The following is a 26,613-nucleotide window of genomic DNA, read 5'->3' as shown; positions in this document are numbered from 1 at the left end:
GTTTTTAAGGTGTTCTTTGAAAAACCAAGTTATACCTTGTTAAATTAGCATATATTTATGATATATTACAGGTCTTGAAGTATTTTAAAAGTTAAGTTAGAAGGATCTATTTAGTTTGCAAACAAGTTTGAAAACATTCAAACTATGTTCTTGTTGTTAAAATTTTATACCACAAAATAAGATAGCTATATATATATGAATCGAATAAGGTTATGAACATAGGTTCTACCTCAAGTTCCTTGGACAAGGTTGCTGTAAAAGAGGAGTAAAAAGCTAGAACCAAAAGGGTGATGGAATTGGATGAAAGATTGGAAGTAAGTTTGTGTTCTTGGAAGGATTTCTTGAAGTGTTTTTGTATGGTTTTCTTATGGTGATTAAGTAAGGTTTTTGAAGCTAAATGATGGGGAAAATGCTTGGAGATGATCAAGTATGAAGTTAAGAGTATTTTGAGAGAGAAATGGAAGTGTAAGTATGAGAAAATGGGGTGAAGAAATGGTGTGCATGCATAAAAACGTTTTTAGGTTATAAAGGAAAAAAAAGATACCTAACTTTGTTTTCTTGCTAAATAATTCATGCTACTTGACAAATGGTTGGTTCCACATGTTTCTTAATCATTTAAGGCTGCTAAGGAGCAGATTTTTATTGGTATATACCAATAGTAAATACATCTAGAAGCTGCGTATGATACGGGTACATATACTCTAGGTATACGTATAGAAATCTTTGAGGAAACGGAACGAGGATTCAAATATAGCTATCTTTTGTAAATATACTTATATTGTTTTATGTATGTAAGCCCTTTAAAATTGATAAAATACATATCTATACGATGCATGTATAAGTAATATAGGTTATAAGTATTTACGTCGAAAAACATTACGTATAGTTATCGTTTTGAAAACTTAAGTTAGTAGTTTTAAAATATACTTATAACTTATTGTTATTAATACAAAATGAGATATTAAAACATTCTTAGATCATGTTAAATATGTATATATACATATATATACACAAACGTATAATTATCATATGTTATATAGTTCGTGATATCATCGGTCAAACTAGACGGTCAAACGTTGTGTAAACTCTTTTCGGAAATATAAATCTCGACAATTTGGATTGCTTATCATGTTGGTAAGGTTTAATTTATGTAAATATTAATCTTATAAGTATAGAACGATCGAAAAAGTGCGGGTCGTTACATCCTAATCATTTCGTTTAATAGCTTTTAATCATCTTTTATATCGTGTTCATAATAATGATAATAATAGTAATCAAAATAATTAGGTGTTACTAATATTAGTTTTAATTACAATAATACTAATAATGATAATTACTATGACATTATTAACGATAATGATAATATAATAATAATAATAACAATAACCATTTTTAAATAATGATATATATATTAATAATGATAATAATAATAATGATAATAATAATAATAATAATAATAATAATAATAATAATAATAATAATAATAATAATAATAATAATAATAATAATAATAATAATAATAATAATAATAATTAGATAATAATAATTATTATTATTATAACTTTAATGATAATAACGATAGTAATAATAATAAAAATAACAATTTTAATGATAAATCCTTTTATTGATAAAGATAATAATAATAATAATAATAATAATAATAATAATAATAATAATAATAATAACAATAATAATAATAATAATAATAATAATAATAATAATAATAATAAGATAAAACTAGAACGACGATAATAATAATCATTTTTAATAATTATACAAAAATTCGATGGACTATAACTTCAAATCCGTTCATCGAAATCATTCGATATCTAAATGAAAAGTTCTTAATTTTTCGCTAGCTTTCCAACGACATGCATATCTTATACCTTATCTCAGTCGCATATATAACTAATTCAGGATTCAACATAACCTAACTAAAGGCAATATCAAAAGTACAAACATGCATAATCCTATATACTCGAGCACTAGTCAGGGATACACTATTAGTATGTAAAAGTTAAATTATGAGTACTCACGTATCAATATTGAGATTCAATATTGCAGGAAAGGTACATAGACGCAACGGAGATGATAAACACTATATTGACCTCACGAGCATACCCATGAACCATACCCAATCACCTCCATAGCTATAACCAATAATTTCCTTAATCCTATCCCACTCAAAAAAACAATTTTGAAATCACTCGGACAGCACTCCGTCGTAATATTTTATGTATACTAATAATATCTTGAAATAATACGGAGTAAATATATATATGTAAATCGATTGAGAGAGTTTAGAGAAAAATGTTTTCAAGTTTCTATGAAATAATGAAACCTATTGAATTCTATATATAATAGATTTTTGAATTATTAAAGTGAATTATTAAAGTATGAATTATTAAAGTGAATTATTAAAGTATGAATTATTAAAGTGAATTGTTAAAGTATGAATTATTAAAGTGAATTATTAAAGTTAAAGTAAAGTAAAGGTAAAGTTTAAGTATAGTAAAAGTATAAAACTATGTACGTATAATACGCGTATAAATATATATAATATTAATTTAAATCGTTATATATATTTAATAAAATAAAATATAAATATCGTTATCTTTATCATACTAGTTAAGTAATGAGTTGTCAAAAGTGGTTCTAGATATTTATAAAAGTTATATACGTTTTAATTATAAAGTTCTTTTTTCAACTGAAAACGTTTTTGTACGTTTGAAACTGTTTTCCAAAACCAAATATATTTTTAAGAATCATTTTGTTTAAAGGTTAAAATAATGGAAATCGTTATATCATAAAACGTTTTAAAAAAATAGAATCATATATATTCATAATAGGTTTCAAGTTTTTAAATTACAGTCTGTTGGTGAAGCATGGTGAAAGGACCCATCCTAATCCACCTGGACGAAGTCATCAACATTTGGTCCCATTGCGATAATCGGCTCCAAGTAATGTCCTTATATTGAGCAAATGCACAGCAGAAGACTTAATTCATACCTGAGAATAAACATGCTTTAAAGTGTCAACCCAAAGGTTGGTGAGTTCATAGGTTTATCATAACAATCATTTCAATATGTTAATAGACCACAAGATTTCATAATCATAAACATAATACATTCGCAAGTGTATGTAAAGCATTCTAAGTGGTTGAGCACTTGGTAACCATACTTAACATTTAATCAACGTCGCATATTCCCTTTATTATGAAATCTCACTACACCGTACCAAGTGTAGTCACCAAAACGAAGTACTGTGCAACCGTTGAATACTGGTCGTCCAGTCCGGTTGGGGTTGTCAGGCCCGATAGATCTATCAACAGGATTCGCGTTTACAATACCCATGTAAATAGTAGTTACCAAGCTATAGGGAAATATGCCAGTGGTACAACTCAACGTAGAATATATTTTTAAGTACTTGTGTCTATTTTGTAAACATTTATAAAAGCAGCGCATGTATTCTCAGCCCAAAAATATATATTGCAAAAGCAATTAAAAGGGGAGCAAATGAAACTCACTTTTGCCTTGAAGGTATTTAATTCGACTTGGTCTCCGATAGATATCACGAACCTAACCATATATATAATATATCAACATATTTTCTTTTTAAGTAATCGTTACATATATATATACTTTTAATATTTTCTTAGTCCGTAGTTAGCAGTCCGATGTTAGTGGTCCACAATTAGTTGCTTAAATAAAATAAATAAAGACCCCATCGTATTCGTATTGATCAGAATTAATCTCGACCCATGGTACCATGTTGTCAAATGACGTGTTGCGTACATAAAGTACCGTGTTGTCAAATGACGTGTTGCGTACAATCATGAGTTCTTATGATTAATCTTCTCGTGTTGTTTACGGGTGGTCCTAAAATATATAATATCAAATCGTAAGTAATTATATATAAAATATCATATTAATTAGAAAAGATATGATTAATTTACTTTTTCTCCAAATATTTTCGTAGCTAAACTAGCTTCGGATACCCAATCTTGTTTTAGTCGTAGTTTCTTCATTACAACTCCGTTTTTGTTGGTTCAACTTGCCACTTCCTTGGATCGAGTCAAATTTTAAGAATATGAACTGAAAATACCTTATTTTGTATTCGAAATCATAGGTTATAGGTCAAACTTTGGTGAAACTTATGAAAGTGATCATTTTCCATCATAAAAACAACATTTAATGATCATTTTTTTAAAAATACTTACACTTTGAGTTAAACCATGAAATTTTTATGTGTTAACATATTCATAAGAAATATCATTTTTCCAGAATATGAACTTCCAATTCAAAGTTCAAAATGGTTTTTAATTATCCAACCCAAAACAGCCCCCGGTTGCACTCCGACGACGTAGATTCAGTTTTTAAGATGTTCTTTGTAAAACCAAGTTATATCTTGTTAGGTTAGCATATCATTATGATATATTACAGGTCTTGAAGTGTTTTAAAAGTCAAGTTAGAAGGTTCTATTTAGTTTGCAAACAAGTTTGAAATCATTCAAACTATGTTCTTGTTGTTAAAATTTTATACCACCAAAATAAGATAGCTATATGAATATGAATTGAATAAGATTATGAACAAGGTTACTACCTCAAGTTACTTGGACAAAGTTACTGCAAAGATAAGAAATAATCTTGGAATCAAAGAGTGGTGGAGTTAGATCAAAAGGTTGGAAGAAATTTCTTCAAATGGGTGGTTATTTTGATATGTTCTTGAAAGAGTTTTCTTATGGTATTTAAGGCTTGTAATTGAAGCTAAATGATGAGGAAAATGCTTGGAGATCATCAAGTATGAAGTTAGGAGTATTTTTAGAGAGAAATGAGGGTGTAGGTATGAGAAAATAGAGTGAAGAAATGGTGTTCATTTATAAAAACGTTTTTAGTTTATAAAGAAAGAAATGGATTCCTAATTTTGTTTTCTTACTAATAATTCATACTACTTGACAAATCCTAGTTACCTCATATCTAGGGCAGTAATAATGTTGATTAGGATGTTGATTTGATGTGTATATACCAATAGTAAATAAGTATAGAAGCTGGGTATGATACGGGTACATATACCCTAGATATACGTATAGAAATCTTGAGGAAACGGAACGAGAATTCAAATATAGCTATCTTTTGTGAATATACTTATATTGTTTTATGTATTTAAGTCCTTAAAAAGTGATTAAATACATTATATATACAATACATGTATAAGCATTATAGATTATAAGTATATATATCAAAGAATGTTACGTATAGTTATCGTTTTGAAAACTTAAGTTAGTAGTTTCAAAATATACTTATAACTCATTATCATTAGTACACAATGAGATGTTAAACCATCCTTAGATCATGTTAAATATATATAAATACATATATATACACAAACGTATAATTATCGTATGTTATATAGTTCGTGATATCATCGGTCATATTGGACGGTCAAACGTTGTGTAAAACTCTTTTCAAAAACACAAGTCTCAACAATTTGGATTGCTTATCATGTTGGTATGGTTTAATTTATGTAAATATTAATCTCATAAGTATTATTTAGTCGGAAAATTCCGGGTCATTACAGTACCTACCCGTTAAAGAAATTTCGTCCCCGAAATTTGATAGCGGTTGTTATGGATAACAATAAGATGGTTTTCATGACAAATATAAGGTGAAAATGGAGTTTTATCATCATTGAGTAATGTAGATAAAATGATTCGATTATGCGAAGAATATAAATGAGACTATCGTAAAAGAGTGAGATGAGTAAAATATATTCGTCTTAACCGATGACGTAGTTATGATTGATTTCCGGGATTTAAGGGATTTAAAGAGAATCTTACGTAATAAGATTTGGTTCTTTGGTGATTAAGGAAATCAGGATCTTCTTTGATTATATGCAATAATCTGTTTCGATTGCTCTATCGAATATTTCACTATAAATTCACCCCTTCGTTTCCTTATTTTCCACGACTCACACCTTCTATTCTTTCTCCCTTGATTCTTACTTTAAAGCATTCATCAATATGCTCCATCCAGTCCTGATTCTTGATATACTCCTAACTTTTATATCTGTCATTCTTCTTTTTCATCTACCACCAGAAGAATCTATTTACTTCTACTATACTCTTGTGTTTATAGTGTTTCTAATTCTCCCGTGTCTCTATATTGCTATCTGCATCGATATACACGGTTTGTAATTTTTGGGTTATTATCGGAGTTTATATTCTTCATTATTTTTCGGAGCTTCATGCTTTCGTTTTCTCTTCCCAACTTCGAGTCAAGCGAGTAATGGTCCGGAATTCGTAGATATGAAATTCAGAATGAACATAGCTAATGCTCTAAGAAGAAAATGGTAATAGAACGATTTTGATTTGTTAAATTACCAGAATACCCTGGAGAAGACCGAGTCATCCAGAAAAATATTCTCTTGATATGTTTAGAGATTAGATAGAATGTAAGAGTCATGTAAATGGCACATGATGACGGTACTGTGAATCATCATGCTTCATTAGAAACTCTGCATGACTTACTGTAATATAATGATGTTGATCAAGTGTCATTATATTATACTAATCCATGCTTCAGTTCCCAACACTACTTCAAAACATTCATATTTTAAACTCGAAGGTTTCAGAATTTAGAAACTAACACAGTTTCTTTTATGTTGCAGATATTACGGAGAGATAAATGATCTCAGATAAGAATAGTTGTGAAAATATCGCCAGAAATATGGAGGATATTTATAATAGAACATACGAGAATATCTTAGAATTTCTAATATCAATGGATGATGAAGAAGATTTGTCTGTGAAGGTTTAGAATGAGAAATAAGATGTTTGCTAACGATTTTAGCAGGCACAGAATCATTTGGATTCTTTGAAGGCAAACTTATTCTTTGTGATTTGTCCACGGCTTTCTTCATAGTTTTGCATAATCCGCTTTTCGGTACTAAATTTTCTATCGAGCGTTCCTAACACTCCTTTCTTTATCATCAAACTTTTGGCCATTAAGATCATCTACAACATGCTGCTTCGTCAGCATTTTCAAAGTTAACTGATCTGGGTCATCGGTTATCAAACCGAGGTAGTTTCAGGAGAATTGTGTTTTTAGAATGATTAATCGCTGATGGTAATATTGTGGAATATAAAAGGTTCCCCAGTAACAATAAAGAGTACGCATATATATCGCGGTTATAATAAAGTTGTTTCGGATGAAAAGTCGGAGTTGACTTGCTGGAGCTGTGACAAAATTAGCTAATTTGGAAAGGGATTGCAAAACGATCTTCGGTAATAACAATGTTAAAGGAACTAGAACAGATACGTGTCAACCGTTTACTCAGTTTCTGAGGGTTTTTCAGGTGCATAACTATATGCATCAATCTTTTCTTCCGTAGATGAAGTGCGGTTGATTTATCCTCTCGATTGAGGTGTTTTTAAGAATCATGATAGATTTGAACGCTGATTGTAATCGTCGAGATACAATGAGGTTTAAGATGAAATCAAGTGGCAATCTTGAAGAAATGTTTAGTTTTATATGTTATAATCAATATTTTAATTCATTTTAATTGTCCAATGTCATTAGTTCACAGTCGATAGTCCACAGTAACATTCCAATAATTCATATATAGTTTAATATATAATATACGAATTAATTAATACGTGTCGTGACCCATACGTCTCAGACTCGATCACAACTCAAACTATATATATTATTGTAGAATCAACCTCAACCATGTATAGAGAACTCGATCATTACTGCATATAGAGTGTCTATGGTGATTCCAAATAATATATATAGATGCGTCGATATGATATGTCAAAACATTGTATACGTGTCCCGATATTTAAAGTGCGTAAAATAATTACAGAAATTAAATGACGATAAATAAAAGTGCGATAATTAAATTGCGATAAATAAACTGAGATAAATAAAATGTAATCAGTTAGCTAGGAACAGTTAGCTGGAACAGTTAGCGTGGATTCTTAACAAAATTTTTAATAGTTAATTTGTTTGTTTCTAACAGATTTTATTTTGTCATATGTTTTCTTCATATGCCACTTGTTGGATTCTGGGAAGTCAAAATCCAAATATGAAATTGAATGAAAATGGTTATTCTGCGGTGAACGGATACGTATATCAGTGGTTGTAAGTAGGATAGTAAATGACTGTTGAATCAGCTTCGACGAATGTACAATGTAACTTATTAAGATGAAATCTAATTATTCCTCGGGTATTACCTACCCGTTAAAAAAATATTTTCACCATTAATATTTTGTACAAAAGAACTTTTAATTACAATCTTTATGAAAACATATATACATATATATTTTCTTCAGATGAAATCATGAATTTAATGAGTTAATATGATATTAATCTCATTTGCTTTTTGGTTTGAGCTAGAATAAGAAATCTCTAAAACTTTTTGAAATCACATATTCTTCGCAGAATACCAATGAAGTTATGGATCAATACTTCATCGTTCATTATTGTTGGTACTCCTTGGTATCTATGGTGCGTATGATGTTGTTGTTTGTAGGACAGATTATGATGTCGAGACGTGTGATGTGGATGTTGTTTGTTAGTGGTGATGATGGTATTGTTGATGTTATTGATGGTGGTGCTGATTATGCTGCTGGTGCTGCTGCTGGTGTTTGCAACCTTCGCACCATGTTCTCCAAATCCGTCACGCGAGTGCGAAGTTCGTTAACTTCTGCTAGTACACCGGGATGATTGGCGGTTGGAGCGAGCGAATGAACAAGATTTGTAATATGGGATAGTATATAATCGTGACGAGATACTCTAGAAATGAGAGAGAAAATGGTGTTTCGAATAGGTTCGCCGGTAAGTGCTTCAGGTTCATCGCCAAGAGGGCAATTTGGTGGATGGAATGGATCACCTTCTTCTTGTCTCTAGTGATTTAGTATATTACGAACTCATCCCCAATTCATCCAGAATAGATGATGGGAAATTAGTTGATCCATTCCAGTGACGCTGCTTTCGGAGCCCGAATGGAAATCCATATCGGCATAACTGTCGGAATCTAAAGAATTCGAACTAGATGCGGAATCCATCTTGTATAATGGGGAAAATGAATTTTTGGTATGGAATAGATTATAGGAGTTAGATTTGATACTCTTCAATACCTAATTTACATATGTATATATAATACCAAAATCCCGTAAATTACGGAGAATCTTTGAAAAGATATCAGTCAAAGTTCGCAATAACAGATATGCTAAGATAAGAATTCGTCTATACACTATCAATGCAGTAAATGCAGTAAAACGTGTCTAGACTTATGAATGATAAGCAGGTAATTTCCTAAGGATGATAAGCAGATGATTTCCGACTAGAAATGATAAGAAAACTTTTGACATGTAGACACGGTCGAAGTCCAGACTCATTAATGCATCCTAACAACTACTAGTTAGACACACTAATGCAAGACCTGGTTCACTACGACCACCGCTCTGATACCAACTGAGATACAGTGGGGACGCATCCCACTCAGTGCCTTTTCAGCTAACCGCCTGGTGACCTCTGAGCGTACCTCAGACACTGATTTTACGGCCTGCCTCTCGGCAACGTACAGCCAACCCTAATAAGGACCGCAAGGAGTAAGATCCAATGCTTCATCACAGGTAACACTGTGAGAACCCCCTCTACGATTAACCCGCTAATAAACGGCATTAAACCAGCTCTGATACCAACTGAAAGGACCCGTCCTAATCCACCTGGACGAAATCATCAACATTTGGTCCCATTGTGATGATCGGCTCCAAGTAATGTCCTTATATTGAGCAAATGCACAGCGGAAAACTTAATTCATACCTGAGAATAAACATGTTTTAAAGTGTCAACCAAAAGGTTGGTGAGTTTATAAGTTTATCATAACAATCATTTCAATATGTTAATGGACCACAAAATTTCATAATCATAAACATAATACACTCGCAAGTGTATGTAAAGCATTCTAAGTGGTTGAGCACTTGGTAACCATACTTAACATTTAATCAACATCGCATATTCCCTTTATTATGAAATCTCACTACACCGTACCAATTGTAGTCACCAAAACGAAGTACTGTGCAACCGTTGAATACTGGTCGTCCAGTCCGGTTGGGGTTGTCAGGCCCGATAGATCTATCAACAGGATTCGCGTTTACAATACCCATGTAAATAGTAGTTACCAAGCTACAGGGAAATATGCCAGTGGTACAACTCAAAGTAGAATATATTTTTAAGTACTTGTGTCTATTTTGTAAACATTTATAAAAGCAGCGCATGTATTCTCAGCCCAAAAATATATATTGCAAAAGCAATTAAAAGGGGAGCAAATGAAACTCACTTTTGCCTTGAAGGTATTTAATTCGACTTGGTCTCCGATAGATATCACGAACCTAACCATATATATAATATATCAACATATTTTCTTTTTAAGTAATCGTTACATATATATATACTTTTAATACTTTTCTTAGTCCGTAGTTAGCAGTCCGATGTTAGTGGTCCACAATTAGTTGCTTAAATAAAATAAATAAAGACCCCATCGTATTCGTATTGATCAGAATTAATCTCGACCCATGGTACCATGTTGTCAAATGACGTGTTGCGTACATAAAGTACCGTGTTGTCAAATGACGTGTTGCGTACAATCATGAGGTCTTATGATTAATCTTCTCGTGTTGTTTACGGGTGGTCCTAAAATATATAAAATCAAATCATAAGTAATTATATATAAAATATCATATTAATTAGAAAATATATGATTAATTTACTTTTTCTCCAAATATTTTCGTAGCTAAACTAGCTTCGAATACCCAATCTTGTTTTAGTCGTAGTTTCTTCATTACAACTCCGTTTTTGTTGGTTCAACTTGCCACTTCCTTGGATCGAGTCAAATTTTAAGAATATGAACTGAAAATACCTTAGTTTGTATTCGAAATCATAGGTTATAGGTCAAACTTTGGTGAAACTTATGAAAGTGATCATTTTCCATCATAAAAACAACATTTAATGATCATTTTTCTAAAAATACTTACACTTTGAGTTAAACCATGAAATTTTTATGTGTTAACATATTCATAAGAAATATCATTTTTCCAGAACATGAACTTCCAATTCAAAGTTCAAGATGGTTTTTAATTATCCAACCCAAAACAGCCCCCGGTTGCACTCCGACGACGTAGATTCAGTTTTTAAAATGTTCTTTGTAAAACCAAGTTATATCTTGTTAGGTTAGCATATCATTATGATATATTACAGGTCTTGAAGTGTTTTAAAAGTCAAGTTAGAAGGATCTATTTAGTTTGCGAACAAGTTTGAAATCATTCAAACTATGTTCTTGTTGTTAAAATTTTATACCACCAAAATAAGATAGCTATATGAATATGAATTGAATAAGATTATGAACAAGGTTACTACCTCAAGTTACTTGGACAAAGTTATTGCAAAAGATAAGAAATAATCTTGGAATCAAAGAGTGGTGGAGTTAGATCAAAAGGTTGGAAGTAAACTTCTTCAAATGGGTGGTTATTTTGATATGTTCTTGAAAGAGTTTTCTTATGGTGTTTAAGGCTTGTAATTGAAGCTAAATGATGGGGAAAATGCTTGGAGATGATCAAGTATGAAGTTAGGAGTATTTTGAGAGAGAAATGAGGGTGTAGGTATGAGAAAATAGAGTGAAGAAATGGTGTTCATTTATAAAAACGTTTTTATTTTATAAAGAAAGAAAAGGATTCCTAATTTTATTTTCTTACTAATAATTCATACTACTTGACAAATCCTAGTTACCTCATATCTAGGACAGTAATAATGTTGATTAGGATGTTGATTTGATGCGTATATACCAATAGTAAATACGTATAGAAGCTGGGTATGATACGGGTACATATACCCTAGATATACGTATAGAAATCTTGAGGAAACGGAACGAGAATTCAAATATAGCTATCTTTTGTGAATATACTTATATTGTTTTATGTATTTAAGTCCTTAAAAAGTGATTAAATACATTATATATACGATACATGTATAAGCATTATAGATTATAAGTATATATATCAAAGAATGTTACGTATAGTTATCGTTTTGAAAACTTAAGTTAGTAGTTTCAAAATATACTTATAACTCATTGTCATTAGTACACAATGAGATGTTAAACCATCCTTAGATCATGTTAAATATATATAAATACATATATATACACAAACATATAATTATCGTATGTTATATAGTTCGTGATATCATCGGTCATATTGGACGGTCAAACGTTGTGTAAAACTCTTTTCAAAAACACAAGTCTCAACAATTTGGATTGCTTATCATGTTGGTATGGTTTAATTTATGTAAATATTAATCTCATAAGTATAATTTAGTCGGAAAATTCTGGGTCATTACACATGGGATAAAGTTCAAAGGTTAAATAAACGTATGAAATCATCTTAATGAAAAATGTCGAGTTACTTAACTTGTCGATATCCAACATATAAGTTATTTACACTCCACGTTCTTACTTATAAATCACTTTACCATTTTCCGAATGTTGTCAAAAAGAATAGATTTCTTAAATTACAGTGGACCTCATAACATAGACCCGTAATCATATCACAATGTATCTGATAAATCAATCATTTGATATTATCTTCTAATTCCATCGATAATCATATTGAAACAAATACGTTCATGTAAAGTATTATACGTTTAATACTTTATTAATATTCCCAAGTTATAATATATATATACATATATATACATATTTATTTATATATAACGGTTCTTGAATCGTCGGAATTTGGTCGAGGTTATAATGAATGTATGAACACAATTTAAAATTTTTGAGATTTAACTTAACAAACTTTGCTTATCGTGTCGGAATAATATAAAGATAAAGTTTAAATTTGGTTGGAAATTTCTGGGTTGTCACAAAAGGGACATGTGTCACGTCATCATTCCCTCTAAAACATCTATAAATACATAAACAAGATCTTTCATCTGGGGAACACTGGATGCATTAATGTTACTCTACCCAAATCAATTGCAATAGCATTACTCTAGTCGTTCGCTTAACTCTGATAAGCACTCCGATCATCATCGGAGCCAATCCTCACTCTAAGATATTAACTTATTTGATTCCGATTGAATAAGGTTAATTCAATCGATTGTTTTACGCCCTTGGAATCCAGATTCCAAATCGGGGTTTGCACAATTATTGGAGTTAAAACATTTGACTTACTATTTTTCCCAAATCAAGCACTCAAATTCAAGATCTAATCCACATTTAACGATTTTGGTTTGATCAAATGGCGCCACCTAAAGGTACGAACAACACAGTGAAACCAAGTAGCGAAACGACAAGCAAGAAAGGAACGAACGACGACGTTCAACCACCTGTGAACAAAGGAAGCTCACCACCGGTGGAGCCACCTCAACCTCAAAAACAATCAATCGCTCACATTCACTCCGGTGATGCATCGAGAGACGAGATGAATGTCTCCGACGACGACAAGGACACACACTAGGGGTCACCACTCGGTGGAGATAGGTTGAAGCTCGGCACTTTTGGTCATAAAACTGGTGGTTCAAGCGGCATCGGATCGTCTCACAATGACACCGACATGATCACCAAAATGATCTCAGCCGACGTCGAGAAACAAGTGATCGAAAAGCTAAAGTCCATGCTGAACGATAACAGTCTAGCAGAGAAGCAGCAATCTCAAACTCTAGACGTTCTGAAAACCAACCCAATGTTAAAGATCAGTGCGAGAAGCGAGGGTGTCACCAAATCTGCCGCAAACGCATGGCTGACCGAGCTCCTCGTGCAGGCTGCGCCGCCGGCATACAAACACTCCCTCTCGCAACCCGCCGTCCAGGGGACTGCACTCGAAAATTTGTTCACCCTAATCACCGGTAACAAAGCAAAGCGACCGGTTGAGATGTCAGCTACTAGCTAGAAGCTGTGCAAACGGATCGCTAGCTTCATACTCCCTGCTAACATCGTCATACCGGTCACTTTGGGGGTGTACAATGGCACTATTGACCCGGACGATTTCCTGCAAATCTTTGAGGGTTCCATGAAAACCCAACATTGGAGTGATGAGGTAGCATGTCATCTCTTTCTGACTGTACTACAGTCGGCTGCCAGGGAGTGGTTCGCAAAATTACCACCTAACGGAATCACATGCTTCGCAGACTTGCGGGAAAAGTTTCTCATGCAATATCAGAACCTCCGCCGACACACATATACACACCTGTATGCTCACGAAATCCCGATGTATCGGGGGGAGAAAATTAAAAGCTTCATCACGAGGTACATGCTGGAATGTCAAAAAATCCCAGGACTCCCGGAAACACAATAGATTTTCGGATTCATAACGTGCCTGGACAAAGATGCACACCCGTCGCTTGTCTCTGAACTCCGATGGAACATCCCGGGTACATTTGCAGATGCCGTGATGGTAGCAAGGCAGTATCAACACTCGGGGAGGGAGAGACAGGCTGGGTATCATCGGGAAGAGAGGAAAAGAGAAGAGGAGAGGAGAAGCGACAGCAGGCACCGCCACGACAGCAGCAGACGCAGTGGAAGCCATAACAAAAACCACAATAGCCGCGTGAAAAGCCCCATAGGCATGACAAGAGCAGCCAGAAACCTTATGATAAGGGGTCACTAATCGACAGCCTCTTCAAAACCTCAAGGGAGATACTGTTAACGGAACACGTGAAGGCAAAGTTTACCCCTCCGGCACCACTGGAAAAATGGGACAGTCAAAAGTCAGACAAGTATTGTGAGTTCCATGAAGACAATGGCCATGACACCGATGAATGCAAGGCGCTGATATGCGAAATCATCACCAAAATCAAAGCAGGTGAACTTAGTCACTTGTTGTCCGGACGAAAATTCAAAAAGGCTGATCCCAACAAAACGTTCAGTTGGCAGAAGAAAGACGGTAAGAAACGTGAGAAGGCGAAAGATAAAGTTGTCATCAATATGATCAACGTCAAGAAAGACGCGTTTGTCCCGCAGAGCTCTTGGAAAGATGTTGCCATCACAGTCCCGGGAATACCGCCACGATACTCTTGGGATGAACCGGTAGTCATTACTGGCCTGATAGATGGATTCCCGGTGAGCGAAATGTACACCGACACGGGAAGTGAAGTCGAATTCTTTTATGCTCATTGCCTTTCCCGGCTTCCAAAGTGTGCCGAAAGGAAGATGAGACAATCTAACGTCGTCATTTCTGGATTCTCTGGTTCTAATGAAGAACCTATAGGTAAACGAAAGACAACGGTCACGGTGGGTATTCAACCCTACCTCCGTAGCGAAGTCATCGACTTTTATGTCGTCAAATCTGTGACTACTACGAATGTGATAGTGGGAAGACGGTTCTTCAGGAAGTTTAGTGCAATAGCCTCTACCACTTACGGTATACTCAAACTCCCAACCCTGTGAGGTATGGTAACGGTTCAATCCACCCGACACCCATTCCCCGGGAACAAGTGCATTCGAGATAGGCAATATGCCGAATCATGGAATACACCACACTTCATGGAGGAAAAATGCGTTTCTGTTCTCGAAAAGCTAACCTTCTTCTCCCCGCCGGCATACCCCGGTAGCAAAAATTCAGTCATGGTTAATGAGGCAGAGAAGGCAGTTGCCTGCCGGCCTTGCCGGTCGGGATGGGAGAAATCAGTTAAGGGTGTGCGCGAAAAGGCTGAACCCGTTAATCCAACACTCAAGCTTTCAAGGACTGAAAGTTGTGAAAGCTCTAACAGAGACGGGATAGCGGTTGAGGAAAATGAAAGTGGTTGAATGAAGCAACTGATATTTAGATAGATACCATGATTGAAACTGATCACGTCAACTCATGGTTATCTTGATGTTCGTCTATTTTCTTTTAATAAAGAACTGATGTATGTTCTTCCTTTTTAGGAACTAATAAATGGTTTTTACCGTTTACAATAACTTTGTCATTAAGTTATTTACAACGATGTTCAAATAATTATGACTGACTAGCGGCAGACGGATTCCGGCATCCACATAAGTCCCATGCACGTTATTTTGTACCCCCTTAAGAGGTGATTGTCTAGACCTCATCGGTACAAGTTTATACTGATAAACGGCCAATGAGTAGATGGCATAAACACGATTGACTGCACGGTGTATACGCCAAAACTAACACAAATGTAGTGATAGTGCTCTAAACGAACATATATTTAGTCGCAATATCCTTCCAATATGTAAAGTTTTCAGTTGCAATTGTTCTATTTTCAAGTAATATTCGTTTAAATAAATAAGTGTGAAGACAAAAGACAGAATTGACGATTCGAAGACGCAAATGACCAAAAAGCTAAAATGTACAAGATACAATTCAAGTGGTTCAATTTATTGATGAGAAACGTCTAAAAATGACAAGAGTACAAGCCGCAAAACGCAAAGTACAAGATATTAAATCATACGAAAAGGCGTTCAGAAATTCAGAACCGAGACATAAACCGGGCGTAAACGTACGACTCAACGGAGCTAAAATTACAAGTCAACTATGCACAAGAATATAATATAATATATAAATAATTATAAATATATATTATATATATTATAATATTTACAGCAGCCCACATTTTGTCTAAGAAATGAGCTGGAATCAGAACCTCCACGATTGCGGAGCACCAAGGCACAAAAGTACCACGATCGCGGAGCTGCCTGGGACAGAATTGCCTATAAAAGCCAACGCATTCGGACGATCAAAGGCACCCCTTTTTCTTTCTTTCTATCTACGAAGTATAAAAATATATATATATATATATATATATATATATATATATATATATATATATATATATATATATATATATATATATATATATATATATACATATATATATACATATATATATATATATATACATATATATATATACATATATATATATATATATATATATATATATATATATATATATATAATTTTAATTTTAATTTAAGTTTAATAATAATTGTGTTATTGTAAGAAATGTTTTGCGAGTTTTTTCTGTCCGTGTAACGCTACACTATTAATAATCACTGTAAGCAATGTTCTTCCTTTATAAAAAAAACCTGAATATCCGAACGCGTTTGAGCGTGCACCCATTTCTGAACTTGCATATCTCCACTATCTCGGAGCAAAATAGGCAAAAATCCATCGCTCGCGGAGTCTGGTCTGACAAGTCTGATCCTTCAATCATTTATTACGCTGTAGGGTTTTATTTATTATTATTATTATATTATTTAATTTTTATGGTTTTATTATTTAATATAATTAATATCTAGTTTTATTATTAATTTGTAATATCAAGTTTTATTTATTTGTATTATTATTATTATTAATTATATAGATTACTATTTTTATATACTAATAATATAAAAATAATATTTTTATATAAAATTTTAGTTTTATCATTTTTATTTTATATCTTTTATTATTTGTATCTTTTTAATTGTTTGGTTCGTAATTATAATTTTAGTTTCTTTTCGCCTTAGTTTAATTTTTAGATTTTAAGCTTTGCCGTAAAATTCCTTAAGTGTTTTTTCTTTAGATTAAGATTTAGGCGCTTTAGAATTTTGCGACGCCATTTATATATTTTAGTGCCTAAATTAAGTTTATTTACATTTTCGAAATAGAATTCCTTTTAAGCCTTAATACCTTTAGGCGCTACTTTTTAGTTTTAAGTTTTTAGATGCTAAGCTTTTAGACGTAAAATTTTAGTTTCTAAGTTATAGATTGTTTTTCGACTTTTATTTTTTTTTGACGTTTTTCGACGCGCTTTTTCTTTTTCATTTCTACGCTCTAGTTTTTAGGACATAGATTTTTATTTCAAAATTTTGACGAAAAATTATTGTAAGCAATTAAATTGATAGACATCCAAATTTTCTGGTTCGTAGTAATAGTTGGATTTGTTAGTGGCGAGTTGTGGGCTTCCGATTTAAAGGGTCCTGGCTACCTGCTGCATCTATTGGCTATTCGAAACGTGGGCAAAATCAGAAAAGTATATTAATTTGATAACTTATATAATTTTTATATTTATAACTAATAGGATATTCAGTGAATGCACCGAGCAAAACGTTCATCACCTTTATACGTTCACCACCTGTAACTCGATCAAGATATCTAGCAAATATTGTCGTCGTTGATTTTTCTTTAGAATCATCACCTAGTCAAACAAATACTCCAACTCAAATTTTCGATAATCCATTTTTTGAACCCGACTTCATAATTGAGAACCCGGAGGATATTCAAGGACAATTCCAAGATCCTGAACCATTAATCATTCCTCCTGAACCACAAACCGTTAAATCAGAATCCTCTAGTGATTCGGATTCAATAAATTTAAATATGGAAGAAACGGAACCTCAAAGTATGGAAGACCAAATGAGAGCCATACGCACGGGCTAAGGTCACGCCATTATTCAGCCAGATGTTAATGCGCCAGATTTTGAAATCAAAGGACAAATCCTACACATGGTCACCAATCAGTGCCAATTTAGTGGTACAACAAGAGAATATCCAAACGAACATCTTCGAACTTTTAATAGGATTTGTAATCTATTTAAAATTCGAGAAGTTGAGGATGAAACTATTTATCTTATGTTGTTCCCCTGGACTTTAAAGGGAGAAGCCAAAGATTGGTTAGAATCGTTACCCGAAGGAGCGATTGACACATGGGATGTTTTAGTTGAGAAATTTATTAAAAGATTCTTTCCGGCATCTAAAGCCGTGAGACTTCAAGGAGAAATTGCTACGTTCGTTTAAAATCCAAATGAAACGTTATATGAGGCGTGGACAAGATTCGAAAGGATGTTGAGAGGATGTCCTCAACACGGTCTAGATACTTTTCAAATAATGCAAATCTTTTATAAAGGCGTCGACATCGCCACACGGAAAGACATCGACACAGCAGCTGGTGGTTCCATTATGAAGAAAACCGCAACTGAAGCTCACAAGATTATTGATAATAGAGCCTCCCACTCGCATGAGTGGCATCAGAAAAAAGATATTTTTTATTCATCTAAAGAAGCTAGAGCCGATTCTAGCCATGACTTTGATTCTATTTTCGCAAAAATAGATGCTTTCGAGAGACGAATGGAAAAGATGACTAAATATATTCACGCAATACGAATCAGCTGTTGTAACGACCCAACCCGTTAACCATCCGAAAACGTGCCACAAAAAAAAAATTTCTGAAACAGTTGATCTGGACGGCGTCCAAAAGCTTGGACGGCGTCCAGCTCTTAAGACTGGGACGGCGTCCAGACATCTGGGACGGCGTCCAGATGTACTAAAACATTCTGATCAGTTTTTTTCGAACTCATGCGGGAGAAAACCCGCTTCCCAACACTTTTAAACCAAAACACTTTCACAATATATTACAAAAGTTTAAAGTAAGAGTTTTTCACAATGAAAACCGAGTTTTACGACACCGGGCCCACATCGACCCAAAATACCATAAGTGACTATTTCGACCCATTAGTTTATACAAAAACATAGACCGAGCATGGGATTGGGGACACGCTACCCAATCCTAATCAAATCCAAAAGCAAGTCTTCTAAAGCAACTACGCAAGTCCACTAGTCCCCGCGCTTACCTGAGCCACCGCATCCGTGCAATCTATAAAAATGTAAACAACGAGAGGGTAAGCTAACGCTTAGTGAATGAGAATATACTACATACATATATATGCATAAAATGAAATGACCATCGCTAACACACAAATACGAGCCACATACCGCAATCCAAGCATAACTAAGCAATGTTATACCTAACGTACCACCAAGTCAAACCGCAAGATTAGTCATAACAATATAAGTAAATACGCGTACATAAATGGGTAACCAAACTACAAGGTTAACCCCTTAACCTCAATCATACGAACATTGGCCGAACAACCCGAGCCTTAGTGAATTCGCACAACCCGAAATTCACTTCTCTACCAATTCAACAACCGAGGTTGGCCGAACTACCCGAGCCTTAATGAATTCGCACAACCCGAAATCCATCACCTCATAAAAAGGATGACCGAACAACCCGAGTCATCATGAATCCGCACTACCCGAGATTCACTTCCCAAATACCAAAACCCACGGTCACGGGATTATAAAATCCACCACAATGGGGTTATCCACGTCACAACAATATCAACCCTTCGCCATTGGGGTTATAACATCCACATCACAACCACGTGTGATCACGTACACTCAAAATGTGTACCACGTCAAAGGTGGTCAACCAAAACGCACAACCGTGCCAATTGGACTCATACACAAGTCCATCAATCCACCTATATGTGAAGTGAGCTCTATAGCCGAGAATCACTTCACCCGACCCGCACCCATCCTACACATACATATGCATATAGGATATTAACACTCACCTCGTCGCCTTGATGAATGCTTCCAAATAAACCGCCACGCGCCAATGGAAAGTACCTATTCCATTATCACAAATACAACAACACAATTAGGGTTGACTTACAAACCAACCCAATTTACCCTTAGTGCAATTTCAACCCAAATGCACTTTCAAGCACAAACCGCGCCATAACTAACCAATAATCACTAACACGAGTGAAAATGGTCCTAACACAACAATTAAACCCGAACACAAGTGTTAAACACGTGTCATACCCATTTTGACACCAAAATCCTAATTTTGACCCATTTCAAAATTAGTTAGCCAAACTCACCCAAAAGAGTTTCAACACTTCCATAATCACTAAACCTAGTGATTAAACTCAAGATCAAACCCTAATCAAGGCTAAAACGTCAACCAACCCAAAACCCGCCAAGTGACAAGATTAACAAGTCACCATGAACCTACTTCATCATCTAAAAGGGTTTCACAACAATCTAGCTCAAAACCCTAACTTGAACATCAAATCTAACAAATGAAATTCGGAGTTTGAGCTTACCAATACCACCACAACGTAGCTAGGAGCGAGATGAACAACTTTAGAACCCGAGCTTTTGCGAGAATCCGACTCCTTCTTCTCCAAATCCACCTCTCTCTCTCTCTAAAACTCTTACTCTCTCACTAGAACAAGATGAGAGTGTTTGTGTGGGTGTTAGTGGAGCAAATGAGGCTCCTAGAACTGATCTTGTGGCCTTAACTCGTTCCATAAGTGAAAATACCATTTTGCCCCTCTAAAAATCTTAAAATAACCCAGCTGGACCGACAGACAAACTGGACGGCATCCCAATTTCTGGATGGCGTCCAGCCTTTAACATCTGGACGGCGTCCCACCATCCTGGAGGGCGTCCCGAACAACTAAAAAGTCAGAAACAGGATTAGGGTCTTACAACTCTCCTCCACTTAGAATCGATCACGTCCTCGTGATCCTCGTCACTTAACCAAACGGACCACACTCCACGGTCCTCAAACATAAGTCCTAACCGACCTTCCTAGGCAACTCTTCCCAAGGAATCACCTTTAACAACTAAAATCGTCTCCCGCGATTTATCAAACCCACTATCCGAGCACTAAAACCATGCTCACTCCCTATCATCAGGAAAACTCAACCAATCTCGGACCGAGATATCAACCCCCTAGCGTATCCTTACCGAGTACAATGCTAAAAGTAACCAAGTCAACCTAAGGTCAACAACACAAAACGATGGAGACCCAACCAAACGAATCCTTACGGATAACACCAATCACTAAACATCCCTTGTAGTGCGCAATACGACCCATACGCAACTACCGTAACATCATAACAAACGGTTAAAACCGATAGCGCCCAAAACGATCATGGTAACTCTAGATCCCAAGGTGTACAAAATCAACGATCGTCACACCCGTAACAACACGTGAGCGAAACACGGCTATCGCATCACTAAGCACACAACATAGTCCGCGCGACCCCACCATCGGCGTATAAAACAACCGATAGTTCCCACAACATGATCCTAACGACCCCACCATTGGTGCATAAAACAACCAATAGATCAAACCAAACGGTCCTTACGACCCCACCATCGGTGTATAAAACAACCGACGGATCACGCAACACACGAAGGCTGGCCGAAAACGCACGCGCCTTAGTGAATCCGAACTACATGCGACTCACTACCTTCACTACAACAACAAACGGGAAAGGCCGAACTACACGCGCCATAGTGAATCCGAACTACACGAGAGTCACTATCCCAGAGGAATGACCGAACTACACGAGTCATTTGTGAATCCGAACTACACGAGACTCACTCCTCCACACAATGACCGAAACCACACGAGTCATTTGTGACTTCGAACTACACGAGATTCACTTCCACAAAATCGAGGTTAGCCGAACTACACGAGCCTTAGTAATCCGAAACCACACGAGATTACTACCTCAATAAGATGACCGAACTACACGAGTCACCATGAATCCGAACTACACGAGATTCATTCCGATAAGATGACCGAACTACACGCGTCATCGTGAATTCGAAAACACACGCGATCCACAACCATGATGAAGTCAGCGGACCCGAAGATCATGCTTCACCAATCTCAACACCGAATGAAGTCAGCGGACCCGAAGATCATGCTTCACCGATATAACACCACGCTCATGATGAAGTCAGCGGACCCCGAAAGTCATGCTCCACCAATCACGTACTCCCATGATGAAGTCAGCGGACCCTAAAAATCATGCTTCATCAATCAATCATACCATAATGAAGCCAGCGGACCCCGAAAGTCATGCTTCATTAATCACAATCCCATGATGAAGTCATCGGACTCCGAAAGTCATGCTTCATCAATCAACAATCCCACGATGAAGTCAGCGAACCCCGAAGGTCATGCTTCATCTATCACATACGCACTTTCGGCCTCAATCACCGAGTCGTGCAACATCGCGCTCTGCTACACTACAGTGAACTCTAGCGGACCACTAACCATCCATAATCGAGCAAGAACCACCTATATCAAACATAGGTACCGAACAATAATTCTCCAAAAGAGAACCCGACACACACCTCCCTTAACCGAAGGATTTCACCTTACTCGCCAAACACGTCCATTATCTCCCAACGAGATTCACCAACTTACCACCTCGGTGATAATTTACAAATCCAATATCATAAGTACAAGTTAACCGAAATTGCACTCTACTACAAATCGATCCAAACTAGGTCTCGACCAAATTTCCGGATCTACCAAAAACATCATCCGAAATATCACACTAAATCTTCCTCGTGCGGGAGTGTAACTCCCCCACTTGGAACCACGTCCCAATATCACAACTCTTACAACCGCACAATGCTGCCACAGGTAGACTTTACCAACAATTTGGGCTCACACGACCCATCACTACATCTTGCTCCAACCTTGAGTACACGAAGGATTTTAACCAATCCTTAAACACTTTTAACGAAAAGTGTACCGCAACACAATCGGAGTCGAACACCACGCTAGTAGGTATAAAAGAGGCACCTAATGTCGTGTAACGTAGACTCCTTTACCAACATACATCGAGATCAAACACTCGATCTTTTTCGGGTTCCAATCCACCCAACGAACCTCATGGTTCATCAACTTCAACACGAAAGCGAACACGCGCTTAACAATCGAACACCAAAACCCACTTCCATGGTTTGGTAGAAACATTTCCCAAATACTAAGGAATGCTTGGTTGCACCAAGTCTTACGCCCTTTGCCCATCAATCAAACATCAACATATGGTACTTCCTTTAGGAACGTCACCCACAACAATAACATGCACAACAAAAGGCATACTACACAAACTCAAACGGCACTTAATAAATAATCAAAAGACATATTTATTAAATTGAAACGTACCTTAATGTCTCCTTGCCGCACCCGTCCCCGCTAACTTGGGACATTCCGACTTACGATGTCCTTCTTTTTGGCAATTGAAGCACACCATACCATCACCCTTTGGTACCGAACATTCCCAAGACTTGTGACCCCTCACGCCACAATTGTAACATCTAGCCGCACTAAAATCTGACATACCCATTCGCGCACCACCCGTGCTCACACTCGGACCCTTAGCCCTCTTTCTCGGAGCACCATAAGAAACGACCCTTCGCTCACTTGAAGGTTCACCCTTTTTCGATCGTGAATACGACTCAAAACCTCTAGCCAAGTCGAATAATTCCGAAAACGATTTCGCTTGACCCCGACTAATTTTACTTTTCAAGTCATCATTCAAGGTCCGATAGAAATCCCCCATCAACAAACGATCATTCCCCAAATACTCCGGACAAAAACGAGCCTTCGCCATAAAGGTCGTCTTGAGAGTACTCAAATCCATAGATCCTTGTCGCAAATTTCGCAACTCATTACGCAATTCCCACAAATCGGCCGAAGTCCGGAACTCCTCGAAGAATTCCTCCTTAAAGTCGTCCCACGATAAAGCCATAAACGTCTCGCCACCGACAAGATCAATCTTACCATCCAACCAATCCCTTGCCCTACCCCGCAACAAACTCGTAGCGAGTCTCGTCTTTCTCTCAGGAGGGCAATCAATAGTACGGAAACACCCTTCGACGTCCGAAATCCAAGTTGTACTTATCAAAGGATCTGGCTTTCCGTCGTACATCGGGGGTTTAGTCCTCATGAAGCTCTTAAGACAACGCTCCATTTCACTACTACCCCAAAATTCGGAATACTTCCTATCCATTTCTTCTCGAAACGCACTCATTTGCTCCGCAACGGCGGCTGCAACTCTAGAGTTAAACTCCTCGTCATTCGTCTCGATCTCGTTTCGCGTCGTCATTCTAAAGAATGCAAAACGATTAGTCCACGAACGTATAAAACAACACGCATAACACCGCCCCATCTTGCTCAACACTCGTCGTACATCACTTGTTAAACACGATTTGCACCCGTAATAAGGTTTGCAAGTCCTTATTACGCACACACATCGTATCCCCTCGTTAGTACAACGACAATCTTGCTCGATGATATTCGCAACGCAACATAAACATAAACATAGCATAATCGTATATTAATAATATCCACGTATTAATATACACGTTAGTCCACCTATCAATTAAGGCACTAACCAAATTCCCATTCCGACCCGTAATCCTACAAGTCCCGCAACAAATAAGCACACACAAAAGTCTAAGTCTAGGCACCTATCTCAAGTAACCTAAATCCCTTAGACCATGCTCTGATACCACTTGTAACGACCCAACCCGTTAACCATCCGAAAACGTGCCACAAAAAAAAAAATTTCTGAAACAGTTGATCTGGACGGTGTCCAAAAGCTTGGACGGCGTCCAGCTCTTAAGACTGGGATGGAGTCCAGACATCTGGGACGGCGTCCAGATGTACTAAAACATTCTGATCAGTTCTTTTCGAACTCACGCGGGCGAAAACCCGCTTCCCGACACTTTTAAACCAAAACACTTTCACAATATATTACAAAAGTTTAAACTAAGAGTTTTTCACAATGAAAACCGAGTTTTACGACACCGGGCCCACATCGACCCAAAATACCATAAGTGACTATTTCGACCCATTAGTTTATACAAAAACATAGACCGAGCATGGGATTGGGGACACGCTACCCAATCCTAATCAAATCCAAAAGCAAGTCTTCTAAAGCAACTACGCAAGTCCACTAGTCCCCGCGCTTACCCGAGCCACCGCATCCGTGCAATCTATAAAAATGTAAACAACGAGAGGGTAAGCTAACGCTTAGTGAATGAGAATATACTACATACATATATATGCATAAAATGAAATGCGCATCGCTAACACACAAATACGAGCCACATACCGCAATCCAAGCATAACTAAGCAATGTTATACCTAACGTACCACCAAGTCAAACCGCAAGATTAGTCACAACAATATAAGTAAATACGAGTACATAAATGGGTAACCAAACTACAAGGTTAGCCCCTTAACCTCAATCATACGAACATTGGCCGAACAACCCGAGCCTTAGTGAATTCGCACAACCCGAAATTCACTTCTCTACCAATTCAACAACTGAGGTTGGCCGAACTACCCGAGCCTTAATGAATTCGCACAACCCGAAATCCATCACCTCATTAAAAGGATGACCGAACAACCCGAGTCATCATGAATCCGCACTACCCGAGATTCACTTCCGAAAGACCAAAACCCACAGTCACGGGATTATAAAATCCACCACATCGGGGTTATCCACGTCACAACAATATCAACCCTTCGCCATTGGGGTTATAACATCCACATCACAACCACGTGTGATCACGTACACTCAAAATGTGTACCACGTCAAAGGTGGTCAACCAAAACGCACAACCGTGCCAATTGGACTCATACACAAGTCCATCAATTCACCTATATGTGAAGTGAGCTCTATAGCCGAGAATCACTTCACCCGACCCGCACCCATCCTACACATACATATGCATATAGGATATTAACACTCACCTCGTCGCCTTGATGAATGCTTCCAAATAAACCGCCACGCGCCAATGGAAAGTACCTATTCCATTATCACAAATACAACAACACAATTAGGGTTGACTTACAAACCAACCCAATTTACCCTTAGTGCAATTTCAACCCAAATGCACTTTCAAGCACAAACCGCGCCATAACTAACCAATAATCACTAACACGAGTGAAAATGG

General features: G+C 36.3%; 1 non-coding gene across 1 annotated transcript; it reads right to left on the bottom strand.

Moving 5' to 3' along the window:
• Nucleotides 1-18,747: 18,747 nt before the first annotated feature.
• Nucleotides 18,748-18,854, bottom strand: LOC139895109 (small nucleolar RNA R71). Its single transcript, XR_011775575.1, has one exon. It is a non-coding gene; the product is annotated as a small nucleolar RNA R71 (small nucleolar RNA).
• Nucleotides 18,855-26,613: the final 7,759 nt, after the last annotated feature.

The sequence above is a fragment of the Rutidosis leptorrhynchoides genome, chromosome 2 (assembly GCF_046630445.1).
Source record: "Rutidosis leptorrhynchoides isolate AG116_Rl617_1_P2 chromosome 2, CSIRO_AGI_Rlap_v1, whole genome shotgun sequence".
Lineage (NCBI taxonomy): Eukaryota > Viridiplantae > Streptophyta > Magnoliopsida > Asterales > Asteraceae > Rutidosis > Rutidosis leptorrhynchoides.
The sequence above is the reverse complement of the archived record's forward strand: the minus strand, read 5'-3'. Positions and strand labels throughout refer to the sequence as shown.